At 39.8% G+C, this 16,088-nt stretch overlaps 1 protein-coding gene across 2 annotated transcripts in view; it reads left to right on the forward strand.

Moving 5' to 3' along the window:
* Positions 1-4,756: 4,756 nt before the first annotated feature.
* The window catches only part of LOC117399297 (polypeptide N-acetylgalactosaminyltransferase 1-like), a 193,282-nt gene continuing 181,950 nt past the window's right edge, over positions 4,757-16,088 (forward strand). For both annotated transcript variants that reach the window (XM_033998390.3, XM_059022787.1), the window contains exon 1: positions 4,757-5,552. The gene's annotated coding sequence lies outside the window, so the exon portion shown is untranslated. The remainder of the gene's footprint in view (positions 5,553-16,088) is intronic.

The following is a 16,088-nucleotide window of genomic DNA, read 5'->3' on the forward strand; positions in this document are numbered from 1 at the left end:
GAAGGCCACAAAGGAGTTCCCTGGTGCGAAGATAGTGATCTCCACCCTGCTGCCCAGAGAGGACGTCCCCCAGCACACTATTCAGAGGATCAACAGTGACATCTCCAGAGGCTGTGCCCTTCTGCCTAATGTCCACTTGGCACACCACCCCACCCTGAGCACGCTGCACCTGTACGACCATGTACACCTCGACCAGGAAGGCGTTAGGATCTTCGCCAAAAACCTAAAGGACACTGCCATGGGCCGAGACCCCGCCAGCCACCCCCGAAACAGGAGCACACCGGACCACCACCAAGGACAGCGCAGCCCTGTGCTTACGAGGAGACCCCCCCAAGAACACCAGCCTCTGCAGCCTGGACACCGGCAGCACACACTACAACAGACCAGAAGAGCCCAGCCCAGCAGAGCCCAGCCCAGAGGGACCCAGCCCAGCAGAGCCCAGCCCAGAGGGACCCAGCCCAGCAGAGCCCAGCCCAGAGGGACCCAGCCCAACAGAGCCCAGCCCAGAGGGATCCAGGAACAGCAGCAGCTCCAGCACAGCAGTCAGACAGAGCAGCAGCAACACAGCTATGCAGCAGCTGCTTCCAAACCAAGGACCCTAGCCAGCTCTGAGATGGGGGAGATACGGCAGCTCCTGAACTTAATTTTCAAAATCATGAGCTAAGTACACCCCACTCTAAATGTATTAGAAAAGAAATGTACAACTAATAATAATAATTAGAATAAGAAAATAATACAAATAATAACAAAATACTTAATAGTGTAAAACATGTTACTGATTTGTGTTCAATGTTTCTCACATTATATTTTATTCTAGATAATAATTATAAATAGCTTAAATTATAAATATGAGATCGCTTACAATTAGCTCCTGGAATATTCAGGGTTTGTGTTCGTCAGTGTTTGGGCTGAAGAGCACAGACCCTGAATTCATCAGAAATATAAATAACATAGATATAATTATTCTCCACGAGACGTGGTGCCGTGCTGATGTATCCACTCACTGTCCCTCAGGCTACAGGGAGATTATAGTGCCCTCCCTGAAACACTCACACGTAAAACGTGGCAGAGACTCAGGGGGGATCATTGTGTGGTACAGAGAGGAGCTCACCGACTCTATTAGACCAATAAGAACAGGAGAGACCCACCTGTGGCTAAAAATGAGTAATAGCATTGTCACCTGCCAAACAGATATCTACCTGTGTGCAGCCTACATCCCCCCATCGGACTCCCCTTATTACAAGGAAGACACCTTCCATGATCTCCAGACAGAGATCTGCCACTTCCAGGCCCAGGGAAGTGTGCTGCTCTGCGGTGACTTTAATGCCAGAACAGGCACTCTGCCTGACTTCATGAACTCACAGGGCAACAGCCACATATTCGGACAATCCCCTCTGTACCACACGCACATGACTACAAACAGGAATAGCCATGACAGTGTGGTAAATAAAAATGGGAGACAATTATTGAATCTCTGTCAAGGCCTAGGCCTCTATATCATGAATGGCAGGATCAGAGGGGACTCTTTAGGTAGGTTTACATACAGCTCAGCTCTTGGTAACAGTGTGGTGGACTATGCCATCACTGACCTGGACCCCTCCTCTATTAATGCATTCACTGTCAGACCACAAACCCCCCTGTCAGATCACAGTCAAATCACTGTGTTCATAAAAAGAACAGAGCAGATCAACAACACACAGACACAGCCCTGTAAGCTGTACAATCTAAACCATTCCTACAGATGGGCTCCAAACAGCACAGAAATATACAAAGAAGCAATTGGCACCAATGAAATAGAAACCCTAATACACACATTTCAAAACACACAGTATCAACACACAAAAACAGGAGTAACTCTGGCTGTAAAAGATTTGAATAACATATTTAGAAAAGCAGCAGAAAAATCTAAATTAAAAATAGTAAATCGGAAAAACAACCAAAAGAATAAATTCAAAGAAAAGTGGTTTGATGAAGAATGTAAAACTAGAAGGGAAAAACTAAGACAGCTATCCAATCAAAAACATAAAGATCCAGACAGCCCAGATTTACGCCTCAGATACTGTGAGGCACTGAATCAATACAAACACACTCTAAGAAATAAAAAACAAGACCATATTAATAAACAACTCAGCGAAATTGAGGAGTCAATAAACCAAAATCATTTTTGGGAAACCTGGAACAACCTAAATTCAACAAAAAAAGAAGAATTGGCCATCCAAAATGGAAACATTTGGAAAAAACATTTTGAAAACCTTTACAAAGAAATACAAAACAAAGAACAAAAAACTCAAAATGCCATTTGTGAAAAACTAAAAAATTTAGAATCCTGTATTAAGGACAATCAGAACCCCCTCGACACCCCAATCACGGTGGAGGAGCTGAGTGATAAACTCAAGGCCCTCAAATCAAAAAAAGCAAGTGGACCTGACAGCATCAACGCTGAGATGCTCAAACACAGCAGCCCCAAGCTGCAGGAGGCCCTGCTCAAACTCCTCAATCTTGTACTGAGAGCTGGGTATTTCCCTGAGACCTGGAACCAAGGGCTTATAACACCCATATATAAAAGTGGAGACAAATTCGACCCCAATAACTACCGGGGCATCTGTGTGAGCAGTAATCTGGGGAAGGTGTTCTGCAGTATCATTAACGCCCGGATACTGGCCTTCCTTACCGAACACAGTGTCCTGAGTAAGAGTCAGATTGGATTTCTACCAAAACACCGCACTTCTGATCATGTTTACACCCTACACACCCTAATCAATAAACACGTCCATCAAACTAATAAAGGAAAAATATTCGCTTGCTTTATAGACTTTAAAAAGGCATTTGATTCAATTTGGCATAAAGGACTATTTCTTAAACTTCTTCAAAGTGGTGTAGGGGGTAAAGTCTATGACATCATAAAATCGATGTACTCAGAAAATAAGTGTGGTGTGAAAATTGGCAACAAAAGAACAGAATTCTTCACACAAGGGCGTGGGGTGAGACAGGGCTGCAGTCTGAGCCCAACACTGTTCAACATCTATATCAATGAGCTGGCCACAGTGTTGGAGCAGTCTGCAGCCCCTGGCCTCACTCTACATGACACTGAAGTCAAGTTTCTGCTCTATGCAGATGACCTGGTCCTGCTGTCACCCACAGAGCAGGGGCTGCAGCAGAGCCTGGCACTGCTAGAGCAGTACTGTCAGACCTGGGCCCTGGCAGTAAACATGAACAAGACCAGAGTCATGATATTCCAGAAGAAAGCCAGATCTCAGGGAAATAAGTACCACTTCACTCTAGGTAACACCACCCTAGAGCACACCAGCAGCTACACATACCTGGGTCTGACCATCAGTGCGTCAGGGAGCTTTAACCTGGCAGTGAATGCACTAAAGGAGAAAGCACGCAGGGCTTTTTATGCCATAAAGAGGAGGCTCTACAATATAAATCCCCCCGTCAAAATTTGGCTCAAAATTTTTGAAAGTGTAATTCAGCCAATTGCTCTCTATGGCAGTGAAGTGTGGGGTCCAATCACCAACCAGGACTACACAAAATGGGACAAACACCCCACAGAAACCCTGCATGCAGAGTTCTGTAAAAACATCATGAGATTACAAAGAAAAACACCAAACAATGCATGCAGGGCTGAATTAGGCCTTTATCCATTGATTATTAACATCCAAAAAAGAGCATTAAAATACTGGATTCATCTAAAAACTAGTGACCCAAACTCACTCCATCATAAAGCCCTGCAATACCAAGAGCTCAGCCCAGAAAAGAGTCCCCTCAGCCAGCTGGTCCTGAAGCTCACTGAGCTGAGCAACACTGACATCAGTCAGCTTCAGGACAGCACTGCAAAAACAATTCCAATTAGTGTCAACCAAATTATAAAACACCTGAAACACTCCTATCTGGACCATTGGGATACAAACACTAAAACACAAAACAAACTAGAGTGCTATCGGACCCTAAATAGAAATTACACCCTGGCAGAATACCTGGTAACTGTCAGAAACACAAAGCAGAGGCAGATCCTGACCAAATACCGGCTCAGTGACCACAACCTGGCCATTGAAAAAGGCCGACAGAGGCAAACCTGGCTGGCCAGGGAGAACAGGCACTGTGGTCACTGTGAGACAGGAGAGGTCGAGACAGAGATTCACTTCCTGACACACTGTGAAAAATATATAAACATAAGGGACATTTTCTTCCCCAAATTCTGTGATTTAGTCCCAGAATTCCCAAAAATGTGTGATACCCAGAAGCTGTCAATCCTGCTGGGGGAAGACAAACACACAGCCAGACTGGCCGGTCAATACGTGGAGACCTGTCATAGCCTGAGGGACAGACCGTGAACACGTCACACTAGAGAGGGAAAAGAGAGAGGGAGGGAGGGAGGGATTCTGTTTAATATAGAAAGAGGGAGGGAGAGAGGGAGGGGGTATTGTTTAATTGAGGGAGGGGGGATTCTGTTTAATAGAGGGAGGGAGGGGGATTCTGTTTAATATAGAGGGGGGAAGGGGGTACTGTTTGATATAGAGGGGAAGGGAGGGATTCTGTTTACTGTATTAATATAGAGGGAGGAGGGATACTGTTAGTATTAAGAAAAATTCTTTGTCTGTATATTTGAGTTGGTTATGCCATGTATGTGCTTTGGCAACACAATTATTTTTATTGTCATGCCAATAAAGCCAATTTGAATTTGAATTTGAATTTGAGTTACCATAAGCAGCACAACATTTACGACGCCACTCAGACTGTTGCTCACCTCAAACTCACTGTTGTGTGTAAATTGGGGCTGTCACTTTCTCACACCCAGTGACGTGGCTGCAGGAGGATGGAGCTCTTCCGGGTTGGAGCTGCAAGAGGGCAGTTGCTGCCCCGCAACCAGCGACAGAAAGAGGAAAGCGAAAAGCGGAGAGCCACATAACTGTGCGCTGTGTAGTACAGGCTTGGAAAATCCTCGGCTAATCTGGTTTACATTTCCTACGGAAAGAGACATAAACAACATCAGAGGCACGGGGGGGCTGTAACTGGCACGACGATGAGTTGGACCCCGTTGTATTTTTCCAGCAATAAATAATCGGAGTTTTCTGGTGTTTTTTTTTTTTTTTTTTTTTTTTAAATCAGGAACTCTGTAGCACTAGTGGTAGTCGTACTAGAACCAATAACTGAAGAACAAGACTACGAATTGCACTTTCTCATGGACTAAAAAAAACTTGGACCGCGCTTGTTTGTTGTATGTTATTTTATTGCGTTTTTATTATTATTTTTTATTTCATATCGAATCGCCGACTTTATTCCTTCGACTCGAGTTCTTATCTCTGTGTCAAACTACGGAATGGTTTTGCATCTTCCACCCTCGACTGCTGATATTTCATTATATGTTGTTGATTTTTTTTAGTTTTTTTTAAATTTTGCAAGTTAGCATTGCACCGGTTATCAAAAACTAGCAAGGAAGGAGTGCGTACAGGGCATTTGAAAGCCGCCAGTGGGATGAGACTCATCTCATCTAGAACTGGAATTGACTATCTGAAAACCCTCACCCAAATCCGGTCCATTAAAAAAAGGTAAGTTAAGTATCTGATCATGTATAGCCATGCCCGGCTTCCTTTCTTGTTAAATATGTATGATATGATCGGGGGAGAAAAGGAAATTGGACTGAATTTTGTATGCTGAACCGCTTGTTTGAAACACCATGCTGGACCGCGTATGTCTACATAAGGAGACCTAGTACGATATACTCTAAATGGAGATGGAATGATATGTTCAAAACCCGGCTTGTTTTAAATTAAAGACTTGATTTAAAATAACATTTTTATTTAAGTATGCATAATGGTCATTATTAGTTAATCCAGCATACGGTAGTTATCTAGATATACAATGTTATCTTAACGGTTCTGTATACTTTTTAACAGTAATATTGCTATAATGGTTATGTATAGTTCACTTATATAACTATATATAACTTGTGTAATTTATATAGGTCCCGGGACATTAAACTCAATGTTAATTTATATTCAGCATGGGAATTATACTTGTGATTTTTAATTCTTTAGTTTATTGGCTAAATAGATGTAGTCTTCCCCTTTGGATTGACCTTTTGATTCTGTTTTGGCCAGTAAATTAACATTTTACTGTAGCACTATAATTTTAGGAGCACCCCAATTCCTTCTCTTTACTCACTCATAATGTAGACCCATGTGTTGGTAGCGTGACATGGCTGATGGCTGCTAGTATTGTCATGTAAGATTTTGTTGGTCTGTAACAACATTTTCCACACTTTTTTTGGGGGCGGGGGATTTCGTAACAGAATACCAATGGCAACACAAATTAACCCTTCAACTTCTCAACTGAGAAAGTACAAACTACAGTACCGGTGTGCTGTTATTTTGTAGTACCCGCTAAGTGGTACAAGTGTGCTGCGCTTGCTGGGGCATGCGCAAATGATTTTAGCTCAGAAAATAAGGAAACGCCCATCTTAAAGGATTACGGTGCACTGAGTTTGGCTCTTAGTTATTTTTAATATCATTTTTTTAAAATCACAATTCAGCAGATGTATGTGACCTTTTAACTGATGAGCAACACATTGGGTTATTGTAAACATACGATTTTGTGGGTGAATTACTGTTTGTTCGTTTTCAGTGGTGTAGTCCTAAAAAGTACCAGTGTTAAGCAGATTTCTGTATCCCGATAGAATTCTGAATTTTGTATTAGATTTGACGCCTGTGTAGATCAAGATCGCTATACGTGAACGCTTGATGTTTCTGAACAGTATTTACATGTAATAAAATTAAAATTTGTTTAAAAAAAAAAAAAGTTTTATAAGTTTACTTTTAATCAAGTGTTTCGTGTATTGAGCAACGCAGGAGCCTGAGCATAGCGTAGAAAATCAGTGGTGTTAAATGTGCTGTTTGATTTTGATACAGAATTAGTTTGGTCTTGTTTTCAATATTTGTTGCAAACTGCAGCAGAACTCCATGGCAGTGCTTGAGAACAGCGGGACTCGGGCACAGGAATATCGTGTATCCACGTCCAGCTTTGAAAAACTGCATCTGCACAGGCATGGAATCATGCGGGGATGCATGGTGATACAGAAATCTGCGTAACACCGGAACGCCAAGTAAAATATATTTTCTCAAACAAATCATACGAATTAACGTTTTGTTTGTACCTTGAACCTGGGGTAACATTTAATAGGTAATGGTAAAGACAAATTTGGCTTGTTTTGAAACCAGCGTTTAGCTATTTTTTATCATATATATATATATATATATATATATATATATATATATATATATATATATATATATATATATGCATGCATGATAAAAATAGCCCCAAAATAACCAAACTACCCCACCAAATCCTAGCTTGTACACCTTTTTTCCATACAAAATCACAATGTTACCCCCTTGGCACAAAGAGCCATACAAAGCCTGTTGCAAGACTGACTTTAATTCCAATTCCCAGGTCTCTGCACTGGCTAATATACAAAGCAGTTTTAAACCCGTATTTATGGGCCACAGTTGTAGGATGCACTTTTGCTGCCTTCTTCGTCAGCCTTTTACTAAAAAAAATGTGTGGAGTAGTGGTTAGGGCTCTGGACTCTTGACCAGAGGGGACACTACTGCTGTACACTTGAGCAAGGTACTTTACCTAGATTGCCCCAGTAAAAACCCCAAAATAACGTGACATCTTGTAACAATTGTAAGTTGCCATGGATAAGGGCGTCTGCTAAGAAATAAATAATAATAATAATGTTGGCTACCTTAAAATAGTACTGTACAACAATAGATTGTGCTATAAGTCCCTAATGTTCTCTTCATTGCATCACAAAAATGATGTGTGTGACTTGACTCTGCAAACATTTAAAATACGCGCTGGTTATCAGACTGTGGTGTTTTTTTTTTTTTTTTGGGGGGGGGTTTGTTTTGTTCCTAATACCTATTCAATGGAAAGACCATTTGATTTCCCTATGGAAAATAGATGGCTTCATTGGAGCCCAGGCACTGAAATTAGACCTGTTGGGTGCCATATAAGCATTTTCATAACAAACTGGTAAAGATTCTTAAGTTAATTCTTAACAAGGTTTTGCCTATAGAACAAAGTACCGGAGTGGTGTTCTGGCTTGACTACACCAGTGCTCTTATTGATTTGTGCTGTAGTCAATCACGGCATTGACAGCGTACCATTTTCTGATGTTCACAAGGTCAGGTGTTGGTACACGTACCACCTTCGGGCCCTACACCGTTATACAGCAGTGTGGTGTATGCATCTCCACTGGACAACAGCCTCAACCTTCTAAGATAGCCGCTATATCCAAGAGGCACAAACACACATGACTCTTGCGCTCACTCCAGGGTTTTGCGTGTTAGCCCCCATTAGGTGCAAACTATTATTTTTATACTGAATGAAGTGGATAATTGTTGTGGATGGAATCGTCCTATAGGGAGAGCAGGTAGCCTACATATTGATGTAGAAGCATAGCAGGTAACAAAACGTAATTAGCAGATGCATTTTTTTTTGTATGGATGTTTTAAACAAAAATGTCAGTCTACATATCAAAGCATGTTTTTTGTTTGTTTGCCTTTTGTTTTTATTATAGTTAGTACATAGGAACAATGCTCTATTGCCCAGTAAAGATGTGAATCACATTGTTGGTGCTGTGAAGTCTCAGCAACCTGTTTGTGAGCCTGACACTGTTTCCATTGTCACTTGCTGGTGGAAACAGATGTATAAATCTGTATACTTATACAGTTCCAGTGACATTGGAGTCTATCCAGGAATTTGAAATTTGCATCATTTAAATCCTGTATGGGGTAATCTAGTTTAAGCAAAGAAAAGCTGTGTAACTTTGAGGAAGTTAATAGAAAAGTCAGCTTAATAGATTTACATTTGCTGTAGCTTGTGGCTTTAAAAAGAAAAGAAAATCATCCTGTCTCAGGCATTTTTTTGAACTCCTGGGGGATATGTCAGCCTGACAGCATTTTAGATCCTTCTGATTTGGATGGACACATTCCAGAGACCTGGCTGCTGGCATGTCGCAGGTTTCTCCTTTAACAACTCTGAAAAAAGTATCTGCTTGCTCACCACAGCGGTGTACAGGACATACACCCCTTCTGGGGATTAGCCTTTCCCTCCCTCTTTATTTGATTTGCTAAATACATTATTATTATTTATTTCTTAGCAGACGCCCTTATCCAGGGCGACTTACAATTGTTACAAGATATCACATTATACATTATTTCACATTATACAGATATCACATTATTTTACATACATTTACCCATTTATACAGTTGGGTTTTTACTGGAGCAATCTAGGTAAAGTACCTTGCTCAAGGGTACAACAGCAGTGTCCCCACTGGGGATTGAACCCACAACCCTTCGGTCAAGAGTCCAGAGCCCTAACCACTACTCCACACTGCTGCCTGTCAATACATGTCATTTGAGCTAGCCACCTTTTTTGCATTTGCTACAATAGGTGACACAAATTAATAATGTTTCAACTAGGAGTCAAAGGTGGGTCAGAATGAGACCTGATTCCTTATAGGAAACATTGTAACAAGCAGCTCTCTAATCAATTTAGCTCCTGTATCCAGGGACTAACCTCACTCCTGGTTCTGCTACTCGCTTCCCGACTAGGGTAATAACCCAGTTTCATACTGTAGCTTCAATTTGATCTATTCAGTAGCGCTCATGCAGTTCTGGAGACTCAACGTTAGCAAGGAGAGAGGGAAAGGGCTAATCCTCAGAACATAAGGTACAAGCATCTCGGTGACTGATAGGCAGAGCAGCTGTAATTTTTAAAACCTGCCTATTGTCAACTGGAAGGACCTTTCTATGACAGAGCTAGAGCGTGAAATATAAACATTTCTACTTTTTTTAATTCGGCGCCCAGATATGAAAGGGAATGGTACTTGCTTCAAAATTCTCAATCCTTCATGTTGATCAACAGACTGAATTGGTTTTCAATAACACTGCAGATTGATCTATCTACACGTGCTGTAATGGTGCAGAAAGTAACACTTTACTGTTTTTTGTTAAAATAAACTATCGTTCAGAAGATCTAGCAAATTTCGTTAGACTTAACAATCGTTCTGCTTCCAGTTTTATTTAAGTGATAGTGGCTGTCGATTTGAAGGCGCTACAGTGTGGTAATTGAATGCATCTGGAGTTATGCGTCCCAAGCCGAATGTGAGGACGCTAACAAAAGTCAGGATCAACTACCTCACAGGAGAGCCTTTGTTTGTAGAGCACTATTGCTAGTAGAAAATAGTGCATTTCTCATTATCTCATTATCAGAGCTGCTTCTAGTTTATTTGGACTGTGCCAGATATATGAATGGAGCAATATTACTGAATTGTGTCCGTGTCTTGGCTGGTTTTGGTGGATAAAAACATTTGTTTATTTGATGCTAACTGTACTTGCAACAAGAGTGATGGTGCCCAAACGTGTGCAAGAAGCTGGGGTTACTGTATTGTGCTCGTGTTAATACAGCAACACTAGACTTTGACATTTTTATTCCATCAGATTGTAATCACTCTTCTTGCACTTCAGTTTGAAACATGTGATATGCCAGCTTTTTTTTACATTTACAGACCAATGTCATAGTGCATTCATAAATCTGGATGTTTTTTTTGAGAGAGAAGCAGCCATTTTGTGTTGCAGGCACCAATGGCACCTAACCCCAACCCCCCCCCCAAAAAAAAAACCCCAGCATTTTGACTTTACTGTTAATGATGGCTTGCAGTGTGTTGCATAGAATTAAGCCCTTTCTGTTGCAGGTGGAGCTTTATTTAATGTGACACTGCTGTAGTCATACATTGTTATGTATACCTCCTGGGGGATACATTTTGAGACTGCTCCAATTCTCCACCAGGCATTTACAGTATGGGTAAAACAAAACAAAAAAAGCTAGATTGAATTAATTGATTTAGGGTGCTGTTTTCTCTAAAGTTTTGCGTGTCTCATATTTACCCGGTCTATTTAGAAAGCTGTCTGTTTGGGTGAGAAGGATTTTTTTTTTTTTTTTAATATATATTCTTTTAAATGAGTCCGTAGTTGTTTCATACCATTTGTCTTGCACTTATGTCAACCTAAACCTTCCTGTCATCTGTCTTGTGCCAGGCCTCAGAGATGCCATAGAGCCTGACACCTTACCCAGGCACTCTAGACAGATATTTAAGGAAAAAAGGCAGAGCTTGGGGACAATTTTGAGCTGAGAATAATCTATTTTTTAGATTTTGTAGGTATATGTAACACAAACACAGATTGCAGTTTCACACTGAAAGTACTGAAACTGTACTGTTTGTGGCGACATTTCTTAAAACATGTGATGAAGAATTTACTTTCCAATAAAGATATAGGCAGTGTGATTCCTTTTGATCTCTGTAGGCAAAATATAATGTGTTAGATTCGCAAAGCTGTTTACTTAACTCTGCATCAACACTATATTTTTCTAAAAGAAAAAAAAGAAACACCAATAACAATTACAAAAACAAATAAGAAACACAACTACAAGCCCCTTAATTGAAAGTCTTAGATTTATTCATTTCTGGTTTGGTAACTTTATTGGGTGCAATTTACCTTTTCTGAAAAAAACTGTGCTAAAATGGATTTGGAGTAAATAGATTTGCGAATCTAGCTCAATGTAAGCATACCCATAAGCAGGTTGGTGTTTGGGCATGCAGTTCTTATTGATTTCCCCGATCAACCTGTCCCGCTGCGTGCTTGATGCCGCTGCAGCTCACGCTGAGCAAAGAGCAAAAGGGCTGTCCAGGGTGCTGATCTTGCGGTATCTATGAATAAACTTGCATGATATTGCATTGCACACCAGCAGTAAGCACCGTACTGCACCACTTTTATAAGTGTTTAAGTACAAATTGGCAACAATTTGCAACAGGAACTCCTTTTCTAATTCTTTACCAGTGTGGCTGTTGCTGCCCTTTTCTTTGTCTATTCCAATTTCTGGAGAAACAGCTACATTTGTGAATCATGCATGCATGTTTTATGTTTTGTCAGTTTTTGCTGATGGCAGACTTAATAATATGGTATTGATGATTGCTAAATGTGTAGTTGGAAACGGTTTACAGTAAAGTCACATGCCAGCCACAGGTTAACAGTGTGATTTTAAAAAAAAAATAAATAAAAAAAAATAAAAAAAATAATAATAATGTCATCACCCAGTAGATAATTGAGCATATAGGTTTACAGTAGTTTATTTTAGGAGTGGTTAAAGTCAAGGATGATTTAACTGTGTCACTTATTTTCAACAAACGAGAAAAGTCAGACTGTAACACAGTCACACATTTATTTTATTGATCAGAGCAAAATGGTTTGGTCTGCAGACATGCAGTAGAGTACACAACAATTGCCCTGGTACTGTAGCCCTATACAGTACACCAAACCCTGCCTGATACATAGCATGCCCACTGTGAAAAACTGAAGACCGACTTCCTGTAACTGTACTGCATAAGTGCTGAGAGACTGCTGCGGTTTTCTTTTGTCATAATCTCGGCATCCACAAATAACTTCCGGGATCACACTGCATCTGATAAGTGTGGATCATGTGCATGAGATTTGTGCTTTATGGCAGGTTTATAGTTTGGCTTCAAGACCACCCATGCACATTTGTTATCACTGTACATCTCTATTGGAAAATCCTGTTTGTAGTAGTATTCTTTTTGATAAAGACTGCTACAAGTGAGACTAGGTCCTGCAGTCTATTTCTGTTTACCTGACTTTAGTTGATGTAGTATGACATGAATCAATATTGGTTTCTGTTTGTTGTGTATTATTCTAAATAATCCACCACCCAGCATCAGCTTCTTGCAGGGATTTTTGTGAAGGCAGTAGCGTTTAGCTTTTATTAAGTGGTAGGGGGTGTTAAATTAAGTGCCACCCAAGCACTGTGTCTGTTAACAGCGGCAGATCTGATTAATTCCCAACCAGGTGGTGCCAGCGTTCGTCACCCACGAACGTGGCAGCATTAGCTGAACAGCTTCTTAGTCATGGCTTAAATGCTGGGATTTGTCTGAGCTACATACTTGGAAAGGTTAATGGCTAGCTCTGTTACCATTTATAAATTGAAATCTGTTCACATGAATACCTCCATTGTATTAATTGCCAAGGGTAGTTCTAAGTTGCCTGTAGGTCTGAGAAAAACAGCTAAATACTAATCAAAACTTTTTTTTATTAAAAGAGTGTGCTGTTAATGTCATGTAGAACCTGATTGGTTTTATATTCCTTGCTCAAAGATGGTGCAAATAACTTTAAAAATCAATTTGGGCTGGATTCTGAAAGCTATTTACTCCTAATAATAAAAAGCTTTAGACTACTCAAGACCCTAAATTAAATATCTGAGTGAAAAGTGAGCCACTATATTCAGGGAAGACTTATACAGCTAAAAGAGGAAAGTAATGTAACCACATTGAGAACTACAGTAACATTAAACTGACGACCGTGAAACCCAACAGCCTGAGCCTTTGTGTACCTTTGTGAAGGTGAGAGAATCTGGCGAGGGATACAAGCAAAGGAAATACTAAACCTAAGAAAATACTTGCAGACCTACATGGAGGAAAGTGGTTCTCTATAGTGTTGTACTAACTTTAATTTAGCAATGGATGCAGATTAGTAATGGCTAGCCTAATATCCAGGTACAGTATTTTTTTTTTTTTTTATGGTTTGACATTTGTCACGCTTTTTCAGTAATCCCGAATACACTTGCTGTACAGGTTGAGCTTGCTTTTAAAAGTACAGTGGTCAGCAGGAAGAGAAAAAAAAATGCACAGTAACGCAAGCGTGTGTGGCCACAGCTTTGATAGTAAAATACAAATGAAAAAAAAAAAGTGTTTCCATATTTTTTACTGAGATTTATTTATTTTTTCATATGCAAGTATTTCAGATTCAGCTATACAACAGATGATGCATGCAGGTATTTTTTGCTTTGTTTTATGAGGTCTAATTGCAGCAAGACCATTGGGGTGAGTTTGAATTGCAACAACATGAAGTGATAAGGTTCCAGGAGGCAGCAGCAACTTTTCATTCATAGAATTGTCTTTTGTATACCTGCATTTTCAAAATTAAAAGTATAAAATACAAGCAAAGAACCAAAAGATCTTAAACAGAAGAAAAAGGGACACGTGAAAATTAATAATAATTTAGAGCCTACTGATGATAACCCAAGACATCTATAGACATTAATGGCCTTGCCAGATGTGGATGTTAGATGTTCGAATTTCATTGGCTTGGTACACAACTTAAAAAGCAACATGGTAAAAAAAAAAAAAAATCAGCCCCTGAATTGTCTAAAGTGTATTACCAAGATAATCCCTTTTGAAATAATGTTTTATAAAGGTATCCTGCCTAGCATCAGAAAGGCCTGGTCCTTTAGAGGTCAAGTAAAGGAATCTTTATTGAATCTTTAGAAAGTGCAAGAGGTCAGGACTCTAAACCATGGCTGCAGGGCTTTTTTAAGACCTGTTTCAAAGCAGAAGAGCCCTGTGTGTACTTCAACAGCAACCTTTCCTTCAAGCATAAAAAGTGTTCCTGCTGCAATGACACTGGAAGGCAGTGATGCACTAATATACCTGAAGGCTTTATTCTCCTGGTCTCGAACACAACAGCACTGTATCAAGGGAATGAGCTAAGCTGTTCATGCACGGCTTAATATGATGCCTAAAACAACTGCATGATTATATTCAATGTATAATTTATTTTAATAGTATTTTTTTGCTAGAAGTTGGTGAAGCTAATTTGTCTTACCACGTTTCTACATTTTTAAGGCAAAATTTTCAGTTTGTGTGTCAGCCTTCCTATTTTAAGAGGCATTGGAAAGATAACAAGTCGTAAAAAAGTCGGCAGGTGGGTACTGAGATGGAGAGCTAAATAAAAAAGAATGTTCCATTTATCCCCAGAAATTCAGAGTAGAGGGCCATACCAGATGAATGTGAGATCAATCTGAATCAGTGGTGTCCCCAAACTAGGGCCTGGGATCAAGTGGATGGGTGAAAGTGTCCAATTATCATTTTGACTGAAACTCTTGGGGCAAAACCAATCTTTTGAGTGGGGGTTCTGGGGTTGTACATGCTCTCAGATGCATTCCGAGCCATTTGGACCACTTTCAGAAGCAAATTTGAACTTTGAAGAAAAAGAAATTCAGAAATTACTTCACTTACAATTTGTCGTATTACCAGATGGATCAACCTGATAAATCACACATGAGGCTAGTTAACAAATACAGTTTTTGAACTGTTACTGATCAAACCTTTTACATGTATGCCAAATTCACATAATGAATTTTATAAAACCTCAGCTGCAAAAATCATATACAATCTCATCTTCACTCAGTCAGATGTCATATGCTAAGTGTTTCATTCTAAAAGCAGTACAACAATTCAGTGTTTTAATCAATGTCAGAAGCAATAGTCCAATAATTTGGTGCCTAACTTTGTTTGAAAGTGAGGGGCAAAACTGAAGGACTAACTGCCGAGCGTAGAGAGGCAAATGTTTGTTATTTTTTACAATTAAGAAGCTCTCACTGCATTCATACTGGGTCAGTTTTAACAGACTCATTCTGGTTTGTTTAATTTGAAACAATGTATCAGTGTGTTTGCTGTTCACACTTACATGTGAGCAAAGGGACTGAGTTTGTTTGGATGCCAGCTAATTCCTCTTTTTTTAATTTTTTTTTGGTCCTTTTCCATTTATTTTTTTTAGGAATTTTTTTTAGTTTGTGTTCCCAATGCAGTTTAAGTGTCCTTGGTTTGTTTATATGGTGTGTGAAGCGGATGTTTACAATATCCTGCAAGGCATACTGAAAGATGGCAGCAATTGATGTGTTGCTTCAGTTTTTGATACGTCATGTTTTAGATTCTTACATATTGCTGTGGAAGAAAGCACTGGGGGAGCTAGCTCATTTAACAATACATTTCTTGAATGCCTACAGTAGGAGAATGCAGTTTATGCAATTCTGCACTGTTCTCCTAATGTCTGCATTAAACAAAGTTATATGAGAAAAGACTGAATATATTTTACTATTTGTGTCAGTTTTTTCAGTTTGGCTTTTCTTTGGTGTCTTTTTTTCAAATTGATCAGCGCTTT

The sequence above is a fragment of the Acipenser ruthenus genome, chromosome 4, assembly GCF_902713425.1.
Source record: "Acipenser ruthenus chromosome 4, fAciRut3.2 maternal haplotype, whole genome shotgun sequence".
NCBI lineage: Eukaryota > Metazoa > Chordata > Actinopteri > Acipenseriformes > Acipenseridae > Acipenser > Acipenser ruthenus.